The sequence below is a fragment of the Odontomachus brunneus genome, unplaced genomic scaffold (assembly GCF_010583005.1).
Source record: "Odontomachus brunneus isolate Ranch 3 - 2012 unplaced genomic scaffold, Obru_v1 Obru_scaffold_155, whole genome shotgun sequence".
Lineage (NCBI taxonomy): Eukaryota > Metazoa > Arthropoda > Insecta > Hymenoptera > Formicidae > Odontomachus > Odontomachus brunneus.
The window spans coordinates 545,881-554,645 of record NW_022639605.1 but is presented as its reverse complement, the minus strand read 5'-3'; the positions used below and the strand labels follow the sequence as shown (position 1 = coordinate 554,645).

The following is an 8,765-nucleotide window of genomic DNA, read 5'->3' as shown; positions in this document are numbered from 1 at the left end:
ATGTTGCCAAACCCGTTAAAACCTACTAGGAAACGCTTAAATGGGAAGTCCTACCCCACCCGCCATATTCCCTAGATATTGCGCCGTCCGATTAGTACTTGTTCCGTTCAATGGCACATGGTCTGGCTGATCAGCAGTTCCGCTCATATGAAGACATCAAAAAATGGCTTGATTCGTGGATAGCCTCACAAGAGGAACGCTTTTACCGTAACGGTATTCGAGCTCTGCCAGAAAGATGGGAAAAGGTTGTAGCTAGCGATGGGCAATACTTTGAATGATTCATTTGTAACCATTTTTTCACAATAAAGTTGCATTTTCATAAAAAAAAACAGAGAGAACTTAGTTGCGCTAATATTTAACAAAAAAAAAATATATACATATCTTTTGTTAAATATAATTTTTTAACTGAAAAAAATATTTGTTACATTTTACAAAATATGTAATAAATAAAAGTATTGTGTGTACAAATAAGTCTCCGCCGTTTGACAAAAGATGGTCCCACCAGTAAGTTATGGTTGAAATTATCAGATGTAAAACGTCATATCGTAAAGTTGGACATCTGGCAACACTATAATCTTAAAATATTAGCGATTTTGTATTAGCATCACATTTTTTTCGTGCGAAAATGTCGAGTTTTGAGCCGAATAAGCGTCATTTGTGGGAACTTTCGATTTACTTCTTTAATTTGAAGAAATTTGCAGCTGAGGCGTATCGATTGCTTGTAGAAGCATATGGTGAGGTTGCTTTAAGTGAGAGAAGTTGTCGTGAGTGGTTTCGAAAGTTTAAGAACGGTGAGTTTTACGTCGAAGACAAAGAACGTAGCGAAAGGCCGAAACTGTACGAAGACGCGGAATTGGAAGCATTATTGGAGGAAGATTCGTGCCAAACGCAAGAAGAACTTGCACTTATATTAGGAGTGACTCAACAAGCAATTTCATTGTTTAAAATCGTTGGGAATGATTCAAAAGCAAGGAAATTGGGTTCCATATGAACTGAAGCTGAGAAACGTTGAACGCCGATTTTGCACATGTGAAATGCTGCTTGCCAGGCATAAACGAAAGGGTTTTTTGCATCGTATAGTCACTGGTGATGAAAAATGGATCCACTACGATAACCCAAAGAAGAGGAAATCATGGGGACCACGTGGCCATGCTTCAACATTGACAGCCAAGCCGAATATTCATGGAAAAAACTCATGTTATGTATTTGGTGGGATCGGGTGTATATCAGTTGGACACGGGACGATTGGACACAGTCCAATCACAAATCGCTATTTCAAGGGACCCTACAAATGTCTCTAATCACACGGTGCTGTGTTGGGCTGTGTCCAAATGCACCGTGTCCAAGTGCACCGCTCCTGGTGGGATCAGCTTGGTGTCGTGTATTATGAGTTGCTCAAACCGAACGAAACCATTACTGGGACTCTCTACCGAACACAATTGATAAGATTGAGCTGAGCATTCAAGGAAAAACGCGTCCACTACTACTCCAGACACGACAAAATTATTCTCCTGCATGATAATGCCCGTCCACATGTTGCGGCGCCGGTCAAAACCTACTTGGAAACACTCAATTGGGAAGTTTTACCTCACCCGCCGTATTCACCAGACATTGCTTCTTCTGACTATCACTTGTTTCGATCGATGACGCACGGCCTGTCTGAGCAGCACTTCACATTATATGAAGATATCAAAAATTGGGTCAATTCGTGGAAAAATGCAATGACCGAGGACTTGCTACGCCGAGGAGATAGCTGATTATCAGCTTCTAGAATATTCAGGCTTGTTGTTAAGCCGGAAACTCGACATTTCCGCTACAATATCTATGTATAAAAATAAGCATATGATTTCCTTACACGAAAAAAATTAATTTTTTAAAATATAAAAAATTGTGTTTAAATATTTGCTTGTTTTAAAAGTAAATAAAATATAAGTAAAAAATTTTATAAATCGAAATAAATTATTTTCTATTATGTAAAAGTGTGTTTCAAATTAAAGTTTCTTATCAGAAAACAATTTATTTAAATTTACAAAATGATTTATTTGTATTTTACTTACTTTTGAAATAAGTAAATATTTTTTAAATATACTTTTTTTTGTTTTCGTGCATGGATATATACCATATGTATACAATACAAAGCATTTTTCAGTCAAAGTGACAGTGGTGCAGTAGGTAAGGTAAATGACTTAAGGACCAGTTTCAAATCTCAGCAATGGTTAAAGCAAATTTTCGAAGTACAATTTAAATTGAATTAAGTAGCGTGTAAAACAGTAAAGTGGAAAATTTAAGAAAAATTAAAAAAAAAAGAAAGAAAAATGTATATAAATATTTTTGTTGTGCTGTCTGAGCAGTATTGGACTAATTACTGGTATGCAACATTGGAGCGATGTCAGTAGCCAGTATCGGATGGACATTGACACCCAACATTGAACCGATGTGGGTGGGCAGTGTTGGGTCAGATTTGGCACGAGCTATGGACCCAGGTTATCATCCAGATAGAAGCCATTGTATTGCCAGTGTTGTATCAGTAGTTGCTAGCGTTTGCCAGCGTTGCACCAACACTGCAAGTATGGCAACTAGTACTAGCCCATTACTGGGTCGGTCGTAAAATCCTATGTGGGACGTAATATTACACAATATCACAGTAATATTACATAATTTCACTCAGTGAAAAATCATTATTAATCAAAATAAATTGAAAAAAGTATAATGAAGTATTATTTTGTCTAAATAACAAAAAAAAAACTGGCATTTCATATTTTGTGTAGATTCATTTATTCGTGAAATTCGCGTGGATTCGATCCCGTGTCAGATGGTTATCCCATATTTAGATGACTATGCTGTTAAATGCTTAAACGATCGTACGACAATTGGTGATGCCAATACGCTGTAACGATATCTTGGTGGATTATATTTATAATATACTCTTGTATCGTTCAAAAATGTAATGATATATTTGTCGGTAAATGTTTCAAAGGACAATAATCACAATGCGATTAATATTGATACAATGTTGTATAAGCATAGATCCAAAATACAAAGCTAATGCAATGGACGGTCAGCAATTAGATTCAGCACGTCGCGAAAGTAAACGGATAAGGACATGATAAGGACAATGGAATGGACAAGTTAACTTAGTGTAATCATTTTTATGAAAAGCTCTTTTATAGTCCAGGAATCGTCGGTTAAAAAATCTATTGTAAATAGCAAAACAACAAAAAAATATTTTATTTGAAAATTTTAAGTGCGTTTTTCTCAAAGAGTGATTTTTCAATTTTTCTGACAGTTTAGAAAGAAAACGGCTCAATGCAATGACTTGGTTTGTTCACATACAAATTATAACTATTTTCTCCATAAGCACTAACATTTTCTCCATAAACCTAACAAAATAATATACTTTTAAAAAATAATGTTTTGTTAACAATTCAATTGGTAAAATGGTATGAGGAAGAATTTTTTTTTATAACGATATAATTTTACTGCTTTTCAATTTTTTTATAATTTTAATAGGTTTAGCATATGTGTTGATCATTATTAATCACAAATCATTTTGGTTTCTTATTTCAGACGACCTGTTTTGGTTTTGTAGTGCCAGCAATTTCACAGGATCAGTATGGACGCAGATATCTCAATTATTTTATATTATTTTTGTACATTAAAATTGGTATGGTGATATGAGTATTTTTTAAAGTATGAATAAAATATTTGTACAAACATGAAATTGATAGCAATAACTTTTTTCGATAAAAAGTTTATAAAAATCCTTATTTTTTTACACTTCAAACCAGACAGTCCTCTTAATAACAAAGATTTTATTTTAATATAATTGTTTGTACTATAAAAATGGTGAAATTTGTATATAGTACATATTTGCTAATAACAGTATTATTAACCGTTTAAAGTTTTCCAGTTTTGTTGAAAATGTTTAAGAATATCATTTTTACTGATAACATCGCTATTAGCAGTTTGATAATCGTAAATAGTTTTTTTAACTTTATGGATGATTTTAGCGTTTTCCACATTGTTAAAAGCATATTTTGTTAAAAATATTTAATAAGTCGTTTTCTAGAGAACATAAATTCGCTAAAAATATTTTTGCTATTAATTTTTTGATGTTAACAATCTTCCTAATACTTTTTTTTATGTAAACCGACTTTTACGGAAATTCTATGTATAATTGCCAATATCTGAAAATTTAATTTGCAACGCAATCTACAATGTTATGATTTTTTGTTATTTATGAATATAATTCGTAAATATGTCTACGGGATCCCTAGTATCCTTATAGAAATATCATACTAAGAATTATTGATAATTACTTATTTTCAGTATTAAAAATACTGGATAATAAGTAATTATCAATGATTCTTAGTATGATATTTCTATAAGGGTAGAAATTGAATTTTGTCGATGTCTAGCCACGAGATAATGAATTTGTGTCTGATATCACTACTAGAAAAACCTACTTCTGCTAATGGCTAGATAAATAAGTTAGCTGATGATTAAGCCAACAAAATTACAGTTATAAAATAAAAAATTGTAAGTACTTACTGGCCAGTAATGTCACGCTCAATTTTGCTTCTTTGAAACTTTTATGAAATTAACATATCTTTAATTTTTATTTGCTATTTAATTTTTAAATGATAGTGGCAATATAATAGCTAGATTATATATTTTAGAACAGACAATGCCATCTGCTCTGCCATATTAGATATATAAATTAATTCTCGGCCTTTTTAGCATAATTTTGGTATTTATTTATAAAAAACGAATAATTACCTAATTTTCAAAGTAATCTACTTCACTTTCTACGCATTTCCGCTATCTCTCAGGCAAATTTCAAATACCATTTCGGAAAAAGATGGTGGTTTTGACTGAACAAAGTCATCAATGCTTTTTTTAACTTCTTTGGCAGATCGAAAGTCGGCTAGGCGATGCTGTGGCGACCGGAAAAGGTGATAGTTAGAAGTGGCGAGGTTTGGAAAATACGCCGCATGAAGGAGAATTTCCCAATCCAAGTTGGAGATAACTTCCATGGTCGTTTTTACCGTATGTAGCCGCGTGTTGTCATACAGCAAAATCACTTACCTATTTCCATTACCAGTAAAAGATCTTTCTCTTCAATCGCGTCCCTTAATTTTATCAATTGCTCCTGGTAATGTTTAGAAATAACAGTTTCACTGAGTTTAAGCATCTCGTAATAAATAACACCTTTGAAATCCCATCAAATACACAACAAAAATTTTTTCGAGTGAATGTTCGGTTTCGCAGTAATAGTTGACCCGTATGACCCCATGATTTTCGTCTCTTAGGATTGTCATATACTATCCATTTTTCATCCCCAGTCACAATTTCACGCAAAGTCCTTTTGTTTAAATCGTGGCAGAAGAGTCATTGCCGTATCACGTCGAATTTTGTTTTCAGGAATAAAGTTGTGAGAAACCCAACGATCTTCCTTCTATATTCTTCCAAGTTTCTTAAAATGTATAGAAGTAGCCGGTTGAATGACTCCCAATTCTTTAGCAAACTTTAGCTGCGTTTGACAAAACTTTTGTTGAGTAGTTCCTCCAATTCCTCACTTTCAATTTTTTTTTGGTTGTCCAGGGCGTTTTTTATCCTGAAAGTCAAAACCCATATAGGGTTTTACAATTGGCCCAGTATTGGACCAATGCTGGTTGTTGGAGTTCCAGTACTGGCGCAGCACTGGAAAAACTCTTGGCGCAGTATTGGTGTCAATATCGAATGATAACTTGGGCTCAGTTCTAGCAAATGGTACTGACAATGATACCGTTGTTAACCAGTATTTCTCCATTGGCAGTACAATCGGTTCAGTACTTAGACAGTACTGGTCGTCAGATTTATAATACCGCCACAGTACTGCACTTACAGAAATATCATACTAAGAAATACTAAAAAATTATTAATGATTAAATACTACCAATTCAGTAATTTAGTAATTTTTTGGCCAGTATTTAATTTCTGGTAAATACTGATATTAAAAGCACTGTTAAATATTGATAGTAATCAAGTACTGAGAATTATTGTGCAAAGGTGAAAAATAAGATAATCATAATATTATACAATAATATAATATTATAAAAATAAGATAATTACAATATTATACATATAATAAGATAATACCTTTATAGAAATATCATACTAAGAATTATTGATAATTACTTATTATCCAGTATTTTTAATACTGAAAATAAGTAATTATCAATGATTCTTAGTATAATATTTCTATAAAGGTATAATATTATTTAAATAATAAAATAATATTATACAAATAAGATAATCATATTATACAAAAATAATTTATAATTTTGACTTCCGTTTCTGGTTTTGGATGACTGGCAAATTAAGCGTGTGGAGAGAGTGTGGGAAAAAGAGAAAGAAAGGTTTAGTGTTGAGGGGTGGTGTAAGTGTGAGGAAGAGAAAGGTGATGATGGGAGTGTGGGAGTGTATGGATCATAGAGAGAAAAGAGTGAAAGAATGGAAAAGGGAAAACGAAGTTGAAAGGCAGGAAAGGTTAGAGTAGAGAAGAAGGGGTGGAGAGGGAGAGGTAGAGAGAGACATCTGAGTGAGTAAGCAGGAACTGGAAAATGAAGAAGGTAGCGGTGGCAGGTAGAGCTAGGCAGGAGCATAGACTAGAGAGTAGTGAGATAAATAGGAATTAGAAAAAAAAGAATAGTAAGATTAGAAAGAGAGGATAAGAGCAGAGGTTGGAGAAGAGAGATATGGAAGAAAGAAATGAAGAGTCAATGCAGAAGGAGAGAGGGAGTTTATTAAAGGAAGAAAGGAGAGGTAGTGTGGGGAAGTTGGAGGAGATGTTTAAGAGGAAGAGGGAGAAGGTAGAGGAAGAGGGAAGAGGAGGAATAGTGTGTTTTTAAGAAAGGGAGGAGGACATTAAGATCGCCACAGAAAGGGGAGGGAGGGGGTAAGGTGGGGGAGCTTGGAAGAGGGAGGGAGCTGGATAAGAGAAAGCTGGAGGAGAGAAATAAAGAAGGGTATAAGGGAAATGGTGAAAGAGATGAGAGAAGAAATGGGCAGTCAAAGAAAAGAAATGAGGGAGGAGTTGGAGGGGATAAGGAGATTGATGGGAGAGAAGGAGGAAGCGTGGAGAAGAGAGAAAAAGAGTTAAGAGGAAGAATAAAGGAAATATAAGAAAGGAAGAGAAATTGATGAGAGTTACGGATGAAAGCAAGAGAAAGGCAGAAGAGTTGATGAGGGAGATGATAAAGCTGGAAAAGAGGGTGGAGATGAGAGAAAGAGAGGAAAGAAAGAGAAATATAATGGTGAAAGGGATGAAGGGAGAGAAGAGGGAAGTAGAGGGGAGGATGAAAGAAATGATGAGTGGAATGGGGATAGAGGGGGTTATAAGCACGGTGAAGAAAATAAGAAGAAGAGAGGGAGGTGGATAGGTACGGATTAGAATGGAGAAACTGGAAGGACAAAAGGAGATAATGAGAAGGAAGAACGAGTGGGAGAAGGGGGGGGGAGGGTATGGATAAGAGATGATCTAACGTGGAAAATAAGGAAGATGGAGTGGAATTTGGAGGAGATTGGCAGAAGAGAGAGGAAAAAGAGGAGGAAAGTATGGGTAAGATATGGAAGAATAAAGACAGATGGGAGGTGGTGGAGTTACGAAGAGGATGAGGAGAGATTGAGATTGAGAGACGGGGAGAGTGAGAGGATTGAGGTGTTGGGGGAATCAGATTAGAAGAGCAGGGGAGAAAGAAGGGCGAGAGGGGGGATGTTAATGGAGTGAAGAAAGACTTAGGAGAGATAGAGTTAAGGGAAGAAGGGGAGGAAGAGGAAGGGAGGATAAAAAGCGAAATTATTAGAGAAGGATGCAAATGGGTGATAATAGGAATGTATATAAATGGTGATATAGAGAGGAAACTGGAAGGGTTGGATGGAGAATGGATGGAGAATGGATGGAGAATGGAGGAGAAGGGAGGAGGGTGGTTATAGGAGGAGATTTTAACACGAGGACGAGAGAGAAGGAAAGGTGGAGGAAAGGAGGAGAAAGGGGACAGAGAAGATCGGATGACAAAAAGGTGAATGAGGAAGGTAGGAAGGTGCTGCAGATAATAGAGGAAAGAGGATTCGTGATAATAAATGGAAATATGGTAGGGGATGAAGGGGGTGAGTTTACGTATACGGGAGGAAAGGGGGAGTCAGTGATTGATTATATATTGGGGTGTGGGAATGTATTGGGAAAGGTAATAAGAATGGAGGTAGGCGAGGAGATAGACTCGGATCATCATCCAGTAATCGTGGAGCTGAGAAGGGAGGTTAAGAGAAGAGAAAGGCGGAGGATGGTAAGGGCGAGGAAGTGTAGAGGTAAATGGGATGAGGAAGGAAAGGAGAAATTTGGAAGGGAGTTAGGGAGGACTTAGGCAGATAGGGAAGGGAGGCAGGAGGAAATTTTGGAAGTGATGGAGAGGATAAGGAGAAAGGACCCCGCACCTATGGAAACCTATGGAAAATGGTTTTCGGTCAAATTGGCTGAAATTTCACTATGTTATAGTTTTCGCCATGCTGATAAAAAGTTATCATTGCACCAAGTCCCAAAAGTCAATATTTCCAAAGATATAAAGGGTCAAAGTAGTGAAATATGGTCATCCGCAGTAGTAAGACGTATGTTACATGTATAAGTGATACATTGATATTTATTCACGAAATAAATAAAAATCGATTTTTACACACACACACACACACATATATATATATATATATATATATATATATATATATAT

General features: G+C 35.4%; 1 pseudogene; it reads left to right on the top strand.

Moving 5' to 3' along the window:
* The first annotated feature begins 6,349 nt into the window (after nt 1-6,349).
* The window catches only part of LOC116850784, a 22,760-nt pseudogene continuing 20,344 nt past the window's right edge, over nt 6,350-8,765 (top strand).